This window comes from Sturnira hondurensis, unplaced genomic scaffold (assembly GCF_014824575.4).
Source record: "Sturnira hondurensis isolate 20B ecotype Veracruz unplaced genomic scaffold, ASM1482457v3 Scaffold0000256, whole genome shotgun sequence".
In the NCBI taxonomy this organism is placed as follows: domain Eukaryota; kingdom Metazoa; phylum Chordata; class Mammalia; order Chiroptera; family Phyllostomidae; genus Sturnira; species Sturnira hondurensis.
The window spans coordinates 1108549-1123224 of record NW_028072887.1 but is presented as its reverse complement, the minus strand read 5'-3'; the positions used below and the strand labels follow the sequence as shown (position 1 = coordinate 1123224).

Sequence of the window (14676 nt, the reverse complement as noted above, 5' to 3'; positions counted from 1 at the left end):
CATCACAGGGTGACACGTGGTGAAGGGGAGCATCTGTGAGGAAACCCCACTGGCTTTCTTAATAACTCCCCATCCATTCCTATGAGGTTGGAAGTGAAGGAAGAAACTCCAAATCTGCAGGGATGGAAATTGGGACCCACAGCTTCACCCTTCTCTCCAGAAATCTCTCTACCAATGACCAACACCATGATGACCTAAGAAACTTTTGTTCCTGCTTAAGAATCCCACTCCCAAAGGCATCCTTGATTTTCTCTTCTCAAATCCCTGATATGTACAAGGAATGAGATGGGGTCATTTATCCGGGAGGGGATATTTCTTTGTAATCTCTAAGGCACGCAGAATTCACTTATTCTCATGCTGAGTCATCTAGGAACTTTCTTGGCTTACAACTCAGGGTATTTACTCAACATTACCTCCCACAATGCTATTTTTAAGAAAGGAAGTGACTAGTTGGCAGAGACTGGTTTTGCTTTAGAACAGTTAGTAAAAAAAGAGCCTGGAACTGGGAATGTTTCTCACAGATGCCGATCACTGAGTTAGGGTCATTAGCAACTGGGCCATGGAGAGAACTTACCGTCCTGCGTTAGAGTGACGGCATGCTTCAGATAGCCTGACCCTCCTCAGTCCAGCCCCAGGGCAGGTAGAGGACTCTCTGGAAAAATGTTTGTTGAATGCATGTGTGAATAAAATGGCCACTCAGGGTGTCCAGCACAGCAGGGCTTTTATCATCACCATTAACAACAACAACTACAACAATAGTATTATTGAGTATGTAGTATGTGACCAGAGGTTTTGAATTCTCTCTTGAAAGAGAAAGTCATTCATAAATTTTTAAGACTCATAGGGGTCATTTAATCTAGTGATCAGACCCAGGAGCCTTCGGGTGGCTTGGAGGTATCTCAGGGGCCTGGGGCAGGGATAGACAGGAGGAAGCAGTGTCATCTTTACCTGTCTTCTATATTGCAGTCCATTAAAAGGGGGTTCCACTGCTAAAATTTGAATGACATTGTTTCATTCAACTCTCTCATTGAGGAAATCAAGTATGTACCAGAGTTAGGAAGTGGTAGAGTTGAGACTGAAAACTAGGTCTCTATGACAGAGCTTTTTCAATCATACCCCATCACCCTCTGCCCACAATAATACCATCAAGGTAAGAATACTGTGATATTTGGATTATGAATTGGGTGACTGTAGTAATATGGGCTTTATTGAGTCCTCACTGTGTGCGGGGCATTATGTTAAGTATTTTACAAGTATTAATTTGTTTAATTTTCACAAAAATCTAGAGAAGTAAATGGTGCCATTGCTGTCACTGAACAGATTCAGAAATCAAGTCACCGAGAGGTGATAACACTTGCTCTAGGACGGACAGGAATTGCGCGCTGAACTTGGACTCTGGCTTCTGACGAACAGCTTCATAGCTCATCGGCAGATGGCAGGTCACTCTGCACCCACGACTGAAACGAGTTTGTACCGAAGCGAAGATACGCAGAGTTAGTCCTTAGCCTTTTCCCTTGGCTTAACAGTTACTTTTTTTTGTAATCATCTTATTTTCCATCCTCTAAGAAATAAGAATCATAGAGTCCTCAGTGGATTCACTGAAATCTCTGCAGGAAGAATTACCCGTGAGAGAATTATTTCTGCTTTATAGATGAAGTGCCTTGCACTTTATGGTTGAAGTGCAGGGGGTTATTGACAAGTCGCCTTTCCACAGGCAGCAAATACTGATAAAGTGAGAAATTGAATGTGTCTGAGTCCCCAGATGTGGTTTATCTGACAGTGTGAGCTAAGTGTTTGTGGGATAAAATGGTTTTGTGCACGTGTGTGTGGTAGGGGGAGGCAGAGTGGGGAGTGGACGTGGAAAGATGAGGCTAGGAAGGTGTGCAGGGGGCTGATTGTAAGCGGCCCCGAAGCTCCTCAGCTGCTGTGCACTGCACAGAGGCCACCAGGTGGCTTCAAGAGGGCAAGTGAAGGACAGTTGGCTTCATGTTTGAGAAATGTCATTTTGCACTGTGAAGACTGGATTGAAGTAGGTCAGCCTCCTAGAAAACTACCTGAGAGAGTGAGGTTCAAGGACCCCAGTTAGGAAGCTGAGGCACTTTCCCAAGAGAGATGCTGGTGTTCTGTTTAGACAATGACGGTGCCCCAATGATATTTGTAGGCAGTGCACACACTTTGAACACTGTATATTGCAGTGATGAAAAACACTTTTTTTTATCCCTTAAGCTCTCAGGGATATCTCCAGTGTTGATTGAATGTAATGGTGGCTGAAGGCTTGTGGTGTGTGGATGCTTGATTAGAGATTTCAAATTAACTAACCCCTGTCCCTGAGGGTGGTAGAAGATGAAAATTAACATATATTTATTACAATGTTGATACTGCATAATGTGGCCAGTAGTGTAATTGAATGATATGATACGCTCACAGGAAAGGGGAGTTGGATGAGATCCTTGCCCTCCAGGATTCTTCCGTTCATGAGGAAGACAAGGTGACACACGTGCAAGTTGCCTGGTCATATGAGGCATCGTACAGCAGACGATCTAAGTGCAGGTGGTATGAGCGACAGATGTCCTCCCAGTTGGCAGGCGGCAAGCTAGACTTCGCTTCTCATTCATTTAGCAAATATTATTTAGGAGCCACTGTGTCAGACACGCAGGGATACATGGTCGAACAATGTAGATGAACAAGCTGCCCTTTATGGGGAGTTTACATCCTTGGAAACATTTTTAGAGGAGGTGGGGCTTAAGCTATATCCTGAAGGAAGGAGAGCCTTGATTGGCACAGAAAAGACATCACCCGGGGAACAGCAAGTGTGAAATCCAAACACAGGAAATGTTCATGGTAGGAAAGAGCAGGAGGAGACTTGTGGAATGGCCAAGGCAAGTTTGTAATTGGTGATAGGATCAGCAGGAAGTCAGATTGGAGGGTGAGTTTGAAGCTGGGCTTGAGAGCCTGGCAGGAGAGACTGAGCTTTATCCGGTACACATCACAGAGCCTAGGGGATTGGATGCAAGCTTCAAGTTGAAAGGAGGATAGCAGAGCAGATGGTGGGGCAGGAAATCAGTGACCATTTTAGAGACTATTTTTCTCTCTCTCACTCTGCCTGGTTTTTCTCCACCCTCTGAGTTTTAAAGCTATCGAAAATGTTGTAGCTATGTATGAATGCACAGAAGAGTAGAATCAGGTGGAGCGACATACAGATCCATGGAAAATTTTACGTAAATGACTTCGCAGTGACCAGACAGTGTTTCCATAGTGCGCATATAACCATTTTTCAACTGGCTACTTAAGTGTATCATGAACTTAAGAGTAAATCCAGGCAATTGTGCTTGTGTGGAGTGGGTCCCTGGGCAGGGTCATTTGGACATAGCTCTTCCATTGGAAGTCCCGCATGGAGAATTTTATTTTTAATGATGATCATAAAGTGGAGAATTAGAGCCAATGACAGGAAGGAAAAATGGATAAAGTCTCCACATTTTTTCTTTCTTTTCATACCACATGCTTTATGGAATCTTTTGTCATTCTGACACTTGCCATTTATATCCCGAGCATCCTCTCCTGCCAGACTTATTTTACTCTTACTGTGGAAGGGAAGTAAAGCTGCTTAAGCAATTCTCTCACTTGCTCTGCAAAATGTAGACACCCTGTGATGATTTCAAGAGTCCAACACCCCTAGGATTTTTCAGAGCAAGGTTGTGCATTCTGGTTACCTTGAGAAGAACATGGGAGATTTCCCTGTTCAATCCAGACAACCTTGAGCTGCAATGACCTGATGGTACAAATGATCATGAAGTGACTGTGGAAACTCAAAGCTTGGGCACCATCTCCCCCAGGGATTTCTGGGGGTCCCAGGGGTGTCCTGGCTGCGCTCAGGGACATGTCTGTTCAGGTCCTGCATGTACTTCTAGTGTCCTCTGTGAGAATGCCCTCTGCTTGGTATACCAGTCCCTGAGCTCTGGGGATGCTGGTGTCCTCAGATGACAAGGCTGCAGGGTGGACTGTGCTGAGCCCTTGCACCTTGTCTAGTCTCACAAAGTCCTATGACTTTCAGCCTTGAACCCCTTTCTCCACAGAGCTCACCACCAGGCTGTCAAAATTATGCATAAGAATGTGTATTTCAGATGTGTTTAGTATTGAGAACTGGAAAAGAACTGATTTCCCATCAAAAGAAGACATTGGCTAAAAAACTGTGATATAGCCTCACTGTGAAATAATATGCAGACACTAAAAAGAATAAATTAGAACCATTGCAGATGACTTGGAGGAGTTTGGGGTGCAAATAAAAGAAGTAGAAAGGTATATGAAATATGACCCTACTTTTATACAACAATGTAACCCCCCTATATACCTTGGTATGTGTGTATCTATAAAGGACTTGTGTAATATGGTCTTTATAAGATTCTATTAGTATTGAGAAAAAATGATTCATTACAGTAGCCACAGGAAACTAATGCAGTGTCCCTTGGGCATCTAGCCCGAGTTGCCCAAAGCTGGGGCAAGCTTGGTCATTAAAGGATTGTCTTTCCTCCCCTCCTCCCTCCTCCCCACATTCTTCCCTCCCTCTCTCATTTTTTCCTTCTTTCCTTCCTTCCTTCCCTCTTCCCAGTCATCCATTCCCATTCCATAGAATCATTTCCCAGAATAAATCACCTACATGGATGCCCTGTAGGGTCTCAGGCTCTGCTTTCTGGGAGTGGGGGGACATCTAGGCTAACAAGCTTGGTTCCAGAGATGACCCTAGAAAGCAGAACCTCAAGAATGAGATTGTGGAACTAGCTATTCACCGGTGAGACAGCAATGAGGACTCTGTTGTTGGAGGTGAGTGGGCTGGAATCCAGAACATTAATGAAGTGTTAGGGGCCAAGTGGTCTGAGTGTGCCAAGACAGTTCCAATAAGTTGTAAAGAAAAAATTATTTTTTTCTTGCACCTCTTACTACCAAGTAAAAGATAACTGTACTTCATGTGCCATTTTTAGTTTTGGAGGTTGCATTAAACACATTTGGGAATACCACTCTTCTCCTTCTTAGGATGACTTAGGATCCTGTTGGATGACTTAGGATCCTTAGGATGACTTAGGATAGGTTGGATGACTTAGGATCCTGTTTGTTGAGAAAGCTCTGCAGCAGGTCCTGGCTTTGAGGTAAGCTTCCTGCAGTTTGCGTCATAAGACCCAGCAGATGCAATTGTGCTAGCGTTATCCATGGTAGATAAGAATGCTTGTATGGAGTGCTTGGAAAACCCTAACGGGAAAATCACAGGCACTTGAGTTCTGAGGTATGGTCATAACTTCTGCTGCAGAAATTCATTTACCATTTGAAAAGCAATTCTTTGTGCATTACTAGGCCCTAGAGGAGACTGAGCACCTGACATGAGTCATCAACTGACTATGTGACCTGACCTGCCAATCAAAAGCAGAGTGTCATGGCATGCACAAAATCATAAGACTGTACAGACATAGCAGCAGTCTACCATGTAAAAGAAATGATAGGTTTTGGATTGTACACAAAGAGGGATAAAGGGCACAGTCACATGAGCTGGTAGCCCTGAATCTCACTCCAGCTGTCTCTGTTGTACCATTGCTTCCTTCTCAACTTACATTCGTAGGCTACTGGGATGAGGGGGATTGTTAAAACCAACTGACATAGGAGGAAAGAACTTGGACATTATTCATAGGTAGGTAAGTTCAGCATGATGGTGAAATGGAGCTCTCACTGTACCCCTACCCAGTGGTGACTGTGAGATTGTGAGAAAAGAAATACTCTTAGTGGGCAGGCAGTACATCGATTGCTAAATGTACATAGTGACACAGATGGCCTGAGCTATGGCTAACCATAGACCCCTGCAGTCTTCTGCAAAGATTGCCACTAGACACGGGTGGTATAGAGAGTAAACTGTATCGGTCATCTGTCATACCTCGTGCTTTACGTCCCTTCAGCCTACCTTTTACTGGGTCTTTTGCTGCAGTGACCAGCTTCATGCAGATATAACCTTCTAGTACCTTCCCTGAGCTGCACCTCATTTCTCACTTTCTGCCTGAGGGCCTCACTGAAGCCACTCTGCAAGATGACTGCTAAATCATTCTGGCACTTGCTAGAAGTAAAAGGGAATGAATACTCCATGCGGTGACCTTGACCAATGGGAGGTAGAAGCTAGTGAATAAAAAGTGCTTCCTTCTTCCTTCCCACGGGTGGACAATTCTGAGGTATGTTCCATTCAGCTCCTTAGAGGATCTCAGGGGAGCTGCACCCAGTTGCTTATGGCAGTGACCAGCTCCATAAAAAAAACTTGTATTGGCTTTTCTTCCTTCCCTGCTTTGTTCTTTCCAGTCCCTCGCTCCTGTTCCCTGGAGCACTCCCTCAAATAAACTATCACATGTACACTCTCATTTCCTGACTCTGCTTTCTGGCTAAGACACGTGGGCTGCTTGGGGAAAATAGAGAAGGGTGTGGGTGCAGATATGGGTGAGGACAGAGAGAGGTGGGCAAAGTTATCCACTGGAAATACGATCATTTATACTAGATCCTGTTTTTGTAAAATGACATAGATATGTGCATGTATGCATAAATAGATACTTGCAAAAACGGTCACCAGAATATTAGTTGTTATCTTAGGACAATAAAATATATTTTACTATATTCTTATTTATTAATTATTATATTGTATAAGCTGTTTGAATTATTTACAAAGAATATTTTATATTTACATATCATAACCAGAAAACACTGTAAGAAGGAGATTATAAAAGGTAGAGAAAGAATGTAAACCTTCTGGCTGAGGTGGGAATTCTCTCCCCAGACATCTGTTCACAAAGCAACCCCGCTTTCCTGAAGCGAAAATCCAAATTCTTTTCAACATAATCAGCTTATTGCAAATAAAAATTCCAAAGTATGACCAGAGCCTGTTAGCTCCTCCCTGCAGGAGCAGACTTCAATTTGAACTGAACTGGGTTTTCCAGCTACACAATACACACACACAGCCTGCCAACCCTGCTGAAAGCAGATGAACCAAATCCCAACTTTCAGGAAAAGAAAAAGAGAGTTCTGAGTTCACAGGGATTTGGTGTTGTCTCAAATTCTCACGTACGCTAGAGAGCAAGGAGAGCTAAATACGCTCATAGATTACAAAGGCTGAGTTGGATCTTCTGAGAAATGATGCCTTCTATTTATTGTCTTCTTCCTCCATTGGTGAAAAGTCAGCACATGGGATCCTAACCCCATCTGATTCTAAAGGCTTTGGTCCAGTCCACAGTTTAAAGTGTCTTATTCAAAACTGTCTTTTCCCCCCGGCTAGTTGGCTCAGTTGGTTGGAGCGTTGTCCTGTAGACTGAGAGGTTGTGGGTTACAGTCCTGCTTAGGGCATCTACCCAGGTTGTGGGTTTAACTGCTTGATGTTTCTCACATCATGTTTCGCTCTCGCCCCCTTCCTTCCTCCCTCTGTAAAATAGTGACAAAGCCCTGGCTGGTGTAGCTCAGTGGACTGCGAACCACACGATCGTTCGATTCCCAGTCATGGCACATGCCTGGGTTGCAGGCCAGTTCCCAGCAGGGGACCCATGAGAGGCAACCATACATTGATATTTCTCTCCTTCTCTCCTTTACTTCCCCTCTAAAGATAAATAAATAAAATCTTAAAAAAATAAGATAAAATCAATGACAAAATGTCCTTGGGTGAGGATAAAAAATAATAAAAAAATTAAATTATCCTAAACACAGTTACACTTAATTTATCAGCTAACCAGGCCCTGGGCAAGACAGTGGGAAGGAACTGAGGCTGTGCTTTTGGGAGGTGGAGGAAGTCTTGAACCTCTTTTTAGGACAAGAAATTGAATTTTGGAAGATATAGTTTCTAGTTTGAAGAGTAGATAGGCTCCTCAAAGAGGCAACCCGGGAAGGAGATGAGCATCAGACTTTGAAGTGTCCCGGAATGAAGAAGGTTGGTGAGGTCAAACCCCAAACCCTGGGTTGCCAGCAGCATCCTATGTTATGAAATCCTGACTCCAGAGATGGAGGGAATTTCCCTTTGGAAAAACGGGATGAAAGTGGATTCAACAGTCCAGAGGAAAAGGCAGCTCCCTTGCAAACATCAGTTTAGGCACTTAAAAAGCATCAGGGGGATCTATTTTCCAGCCAAAAACCAATGTTTTACTGGATATTAAATGAAGTTATACGCATTATTATTACTTATTGAAAACTATAATTTACAAGTTGGACCTCTCAAATTTCTTTGTTACTCTTCTCTGTCCCCCAAGTCTGGGTTTTCCTTAAACCTCATGTTCATTGCTATTTCACCAAGCCTTCATTCCATTTCCCTTTGCCTTAAAGCTTCTTTTGCTTTGTCAAGAAAATGTTTTCAAGGGCATGGGCTTGTTTAACAAGGCATTTGGAGAGTTCTGGAATAGTGTGCCTGAGTGTCTCACAGCTGCATCTGGTATAAGTCGTTCCCCCTCTCTGCTGGCAACCCAGGGGGCCTATCCCAGGTCAGGGCACAGCTGGCCACCCAGGTGAGCTGGATGCTTCAGTTTGTATGATATTTAAGTGTTATTCAAATTTTTGTGTACTCTAGAAATCTTCTGGGGTTCTGGAAATTTTCTCTATCTGGGTTAGGGTGGTGGTTAGTAGGTATTAATTAGTTTAAAACACTTGGTTTTATATAAGGTATATGTCAATAAAAATTAAAAATATAATGCCTTCAAAATGTGCATGGATAAATAGTCCTCAAACCATCCTCCTTGTGACTTTGGCCTTGGAAACATGAGACAGAGGTCGCTGTGATTTGTCTCACATTGCACATCACTAAGGCAGCATGCATTTTGAATCAACTGCAGTTTTGGTTAGTATTTGCATCTAGGGACTCCAAAAACATTCACTCTTTTGAGGAGAAAATTAGGACTTACTGAAGAACTGAACCTTTTATCACATGACACTGTGATAGGAGGCAGTCCTCTCCATTTAGTTAATGAGTATTTTTACCGCGACATTTCATTTATAGTCGATGGTACCCTGGGATGCAGTTTAGTTTCAAACCTGAACATGCTCAATTCTTGAGTGACTTATGGACAACTCCTACTGTCAGGATCCCCTCCTGGGAGACCATGCTGGACAGTCTGCCAGACACTGCTGTTGGTCTGGTGGCCCTTGGCTGGGGCTGGCTGGCTGTAAGGACACAGTCCCTGACACCATTCCAGAGGGGAGGATCCTGCCTGCATGTGGCTTCTGTTCCACTGACTCTGGGCTCTTGAAATAGGACAAGACACTCTACAAAGCACTGGCCAAGTGTCTGTTTATATCTTGGAATAGTCTGCTTTTATTATATTAAATTAGCCACTCCCAGGGCAACCTGTGCAAGCTGTTTACCTCTCAGAGCTTCAGTTTTTTTCACCTGTACAATGAGGGAGTTGGTTAAACACAGAGGATGATAGACTTGGAGACAAGTGAGACTCATGGGGCATGCTTAGTCCAAGCAGGATAGCAGGTGCTGTAGCAGACATTTCTCAAGGCGTTGGCTTGAAGATTGCCAGTCTCTAGGTTTTTTTGGTCACAAAGAACATGTTTTACAAATACACGCCTGGTGCAGCTCGCCTTCATCCTCCACCTCACTGACTGACATTTAGCATACACTAGCCTTACAGTAAGGTGCTCTAACATGTCTGTAGCCTACCTGCTCCCTCCCCTTCAGCCCACCTCAAGTCATCCATTCCTGTTAGAATAAATGAAACCATCTTTGGTAATGTAAATTTTTTATAAAGTAAATTTAACTACAAGAAATTGCAAAAATAATACAAAAATTCCTCTGTAACCTTCACCCAGCTCGCCTCCCTTCCAGGAGAACATCTTATGTAACCGCCATGACTGGCTATTAGTTCACAAGATTAACCTCCTCCCCACCCCTTAACCCCAGCACCCCAGGCCCCAAATCTTCCACCACCACCCCACCCCAGCAATCAATCAGTCTCAGAATCTAAAATGGCCTAAGATCAAATAGCAGCATATTTGCAATGCAAAGATAAGGAACAAAGACTAAAACTCATTTACTGCTTCCTAATCCAGAGTTTGTTGTGTGAACTAGGTTCCTAGGGAGGTTAAAAAAAAATCTCTAAACAAAGACCCATGGTGTATTTAAAGTAGGGGCAGTGAATGACTGGGGAATTTCTGCATTTGCTTCTTATTCTTCCTAGCAGTGGAGATGGATGGATGAATTATTTATCTCTCTGCCTCCATATGTCTCTCCACCGTGCAAGGAAAATGAGTAAGTTAGGGAAGGTGTTCAAGTGTGGTAGAAAGACGATGTGTCCAAGACTTGGGAAATTGAAGGCTTAGGCCTAGTTCTGCCGACAGAGTGAACTTGGTAAGTCATTCTCTAAGCCCTTTTCTTTTCTCCTTTGAAAAATGAGGAAGAGGGGTTGGCTAGGGGTACAGTTAGAGCTTTGAAGTGTATGAATCTACAGGAATGGGCATGGCTGGTGGGTTCCCTGGGGAGCTGACTCTGAGAAGGGGGTTAGCATGCAGACTGCTTGTTAAGGAAGAGATGTGGGAGCAATGCTTAGAAGAAAGGGGCTGAAGCACAACTGGGCAGAGAAGACACTGAGATCTGGTAAAAAAAAAACCTGGACCGCACGAGTAGCTCTGGAGCTAGGATGCCCCTGGACATAGTGTCAGTTGGGGTGAAAGAGCCAGGCCTTTTCACTCCACATCTGCCAGTGTGGGCTGCACCAGGATGGGCTGGGACCCTGGCAAGACACTCCCTGCAGCCTGAGGCAATTCTTCCAATTGCTGGGTCTCCACTGAAGAGTCATCTGGAAGGTTCATCAGTACCCATCATACTTTGAAAGCATAAGGTTCTGTTGATTAATAGAATAATAGAAATAATAGGATATTATCATTCACAGGGATATTAGAGGTCATGCAACTCAATCTCTTTATTGAACAGGGGAGGAAAATGAAGGGTTCAATGACTTGCTCAAGGTTACACAGCAAGGTGAAAGCAGACCAAATCCTTTTCCTTGCCTTTGTTCTCCCCAAAACAGAACAGCTCACATATTCTGTGCCTTTGGACTCTCCACAGGAGGGTAGAGAGGACCAGGCAGTCCACACACTGTCCTGAGGGTGCCACAGCTGGCATTGGCCACATCCAAGGAGGCCTGAATCCATGTTAGAGTTTCTAAAACTCTTCTACGCCCAGTGCCTTCAGCCTTTCAAAGAAATTGGAACTCATTTCCTGGCTCCCTGTGACCTCTCCAAGGAATTTTTTTCAAGTTGATCTTTTTACCTTTGTTGCTGGTTGAAAGGGGAAAGGTTAAAAATGCATTCGGATTGGGCCCAGTGGCAAAGGTGCCTCAGTACCTTCCATGGGGGAAATTCATTGGTCCATCAACCAAAGTTGGATTGGCAGAGCACAGACCAAGCCCGAGAGGATTGGAGATGAGAATTTTTTCTCCTGGCTTTGCACAATTCATCTGCAAGCACAGCTTGGCCTGCCTCAGAAGCCCACAAGCTTTGTGCTGAGAGCCACTCTCTGTACCTGGCAGCACTTGGGGTGGAGGCTGGGAATCAGGGGGAAAGAGAGCCAAAACGGTTCCATTTTGTAAGGAATGTGTCTTATCTTGTTCTATTCACAGTAGAAAAGAAAACATCAGCTCCAGAGCCAAATCTATTTCTCTGGGTAATCCATCTCTGTATAGCTGCTCCCTGCAAATCTCTCTTGCATTAGGTTTCCGGGCTTCAGACTAATGCACGCACTGTATTCCTTGGAAATTTAATAAGAGCCTGATGTGTCTTTTATAATTCGTGTTGCTGTGTCTTATCTCCACATAATGTGTTAATATGGAAATTAATTTAGTGCTCATCAGATAGCAGAGTGAATTGTCAAGGTGTAGCTTTCTTTTAGCCTGTTGAAAGATCTCCCCACCCGCCTCTCTTGCATCTGAATACTTAATATTATCCAAACAGGGGAAATTAACTTATTGCAAACACATAGGAACTTCTTCAGAGCAGAAGGGATTCCTTAGCTTCTCAGGCCTGGACCCAACCTGGCCCTCCTGCTCAGTTTCTTTCCCCATCACTCCCACCTGTGTCCCCCCTGGGTACCCTCAAGAAGTTTCCTAAGTGCTTATGTCCCTTGTCTCTGTCTCTTGTATATGCTGGTTCCTTTGACTGAGTCACCCTTACTTGCCTCTTTACCAGAGAAGTATCTATTTCACCTTTTAAGACTACTAAAATGTCACTTTCTTCAAAGGACAGGGTGTGGGGCCCTCCAGCCTTGGGGAAGGGGCAGAGCCACACTCCTGCAGTTGGGCAGGTCGGAAGTTCCCTAGGAGCTGAGGTTCTGACTCTTGCTCCTTCCCTCTGTGGAGAGAGTGGCTGCAAGGGAGATCTGCTCTTGGTTGTGGGGGGCTCCCCCCAGCCAGAGCTGCTTTGGGGAGTGTGTGCTTTTATTTGTCTCCTACTGAAAGGATTGTCAGCAATTCCTGTGTGGGACCCTGGTCTGCCATCCTGGGTTTCCAGCCCTTAGCAGGCCTAACAGAAGGGCAGTTTGTAGGAGTCTTCCTCAATTAATACACGGAAAAAAGACTGAAACAATAAAATATAAACAGGAAGAAAATTTGTCTTTAAAAGAAAAGAGCTGGAAAATTATTTTTCCTCTGATTTAGAAAGTGATAGCTTTTTAAAGAACAAATGCTTTTCTCTTTAAAAGAAAAAAAGTAAAAAGACAAAAAAAGTAAAGGATTCTTCATGTCAGAAGTGAGACAGAATTTTTCACAGCTCTGAAAAAATGAGAATACCGAATTCACTCCCCTTGGATCCAAAAAGCGTGTGTGACCCAAGTGTTCTCTCCCTTTAAGGGCCCCTCTCCATGGTGGGTCCCCACCGCGTGCCCAGAGCTGCTGGGATAGACTCTGGCCACCCATGACCCTGAACTGAAATAAACAGGTTATAAAGTAATTATTTTGTTTGTTTATATTAATCTTTCTTAAAATGTATGTAGACCTTACGTTTATTTCAATGTTTAATATTAGAAGCAGTCTGGGTCTTTATTTAGAAGTTTGGTGATGTTTTTGTGGCCAGAAATATACAGTAGAAACTTAACTTCTTTATATCAATTAGCCTATGGTTAAATTGGTTTTGTTATGCTTCATTTTGTTCAAAGCCACATTTTCCAAGAACCTACTGGTGACATTAGATGGGGGCTTGCTGCATTCTGTTCAAGGGACATTCAGTGAGGAGCTGCTGCTGCCGTGCTGGCTGTGTGCTGCTCAGCATAGCCAGATGAATCACACATGATCCAAGCCCTAACATGGTTTCAGCCAGTAGCACGGTGTTTCTTGAACGTTTTGGCCCTGATTCACAGTAAGAAATACCTTTTTTAAAAACTTTTACTTAATTTTGGAAAAGTTGACATGCAGAATTTGCCATCTTCACCATCTACATTTTTCAGTGTACCGTTCAGTAACTTGATGTCCAGTTGTCCCACGTTACCTTGGGCAAGAAGTCCAAGAACTCCAGTAGATGCCTGAAGCCATGGACAGTACTGAACCCTATGTGTATCCTATCATACACTGTATTGTTTCCTATACAGATGCATGCATTGTGGCTTCCCCTTGGCACATCTGAATTGCCAGCCAGCACCACTACTCTTGGACTTTAGGGTTGCTTATTAAGTAAAGGAAGGGTGACTTAAATGCAAGCACTGTGATGCCATGGCAGCCCATCCAATAACTAAGATGGCTACTTAGTGACTAAGGAACATGTAGAATACACAGCCTGGATACACTGGACTAAGGGGTAATTCATGTCTGAGGCGGGATGGACTGGGATGGCAGGACTTTTTGTCACGCTACTTAGAACTGTGTGCAATTTAAAGTTATGAATTCTTGCCCTGCCCTGTATGGCTCAGTTGGCTTGGTGTCGTCCCACAAAGAGAAAGGTCATTGGTTTGATTCCTGTTCAGGGCACATGCCTGTGTTGCTGGTTCTGTCCCTAGTAGTTGGGGTGCATGTGAGAAGCAACCAATGGATGTTTCTCTCTTTCTCTTTCTCCCTTCCTTCTCCATTCTCTAAGAATAAACACATAACATATTTTTAAAAATAAAAGTTATGAATTTTTTTATTTCTGGAGTTTTATTTTGATATTTTTGGAATATGGTTGACTGTGGGTAACTGAAACCGTGGACAAGAAAACTGTGAATAAGGCAGGGGATTACTGTACTTCACGTTGTTGCGGAACAGCTCTCCAGAACTCTTCGTCTGGCAAAGGTGCAGCTCTATACCCTGAAACAATAACTCCCTAGTAGAACTCGTTTTTATGTTGCAACCCAGCATGTGTACCTGTACACAGGCACGCACACACCCTACTGATACAAAAATCTCATCAAACAAGACTTGCTCTTTCTACATGGGTACACTACTTTCTTTTATTCCATTCTACTTCTATTCCATTCTATTCTATTTATTTTTGAAAATACTAATCAAGATCCAACAACTTATTTCAGTGCACTTTGGTTAATTTCACACCTGTGTTTTGACATGATCTACTGTGGAATATAGACAAGGTCACAGATAACCACTTTACAAGGCAGAGTCAGGTTTGAGGCACAAGGCAGAGGAAGGAAGAAAGTTCTGGTGCATTTACAAGAGGAAGGTAACCTGTCGAGTCAGGAAGATCAGAAAAGGTCACTTGGGA

General features: G+C 43.6%; 1 pseudogene; it reads right to left on the bottom strand.

Moving 5' to 3' along the window:
• LOC118975480 (mitochondrial fission regulator 2-like) overlaps window positions 1-1426 on the bottom strand; it is a 39060-nt pseudogene extending 37634 nt beyond the window's left edge.
• Between the last annotated feature and the right edge of the window lie 13250 nt (window positions 1427-14676).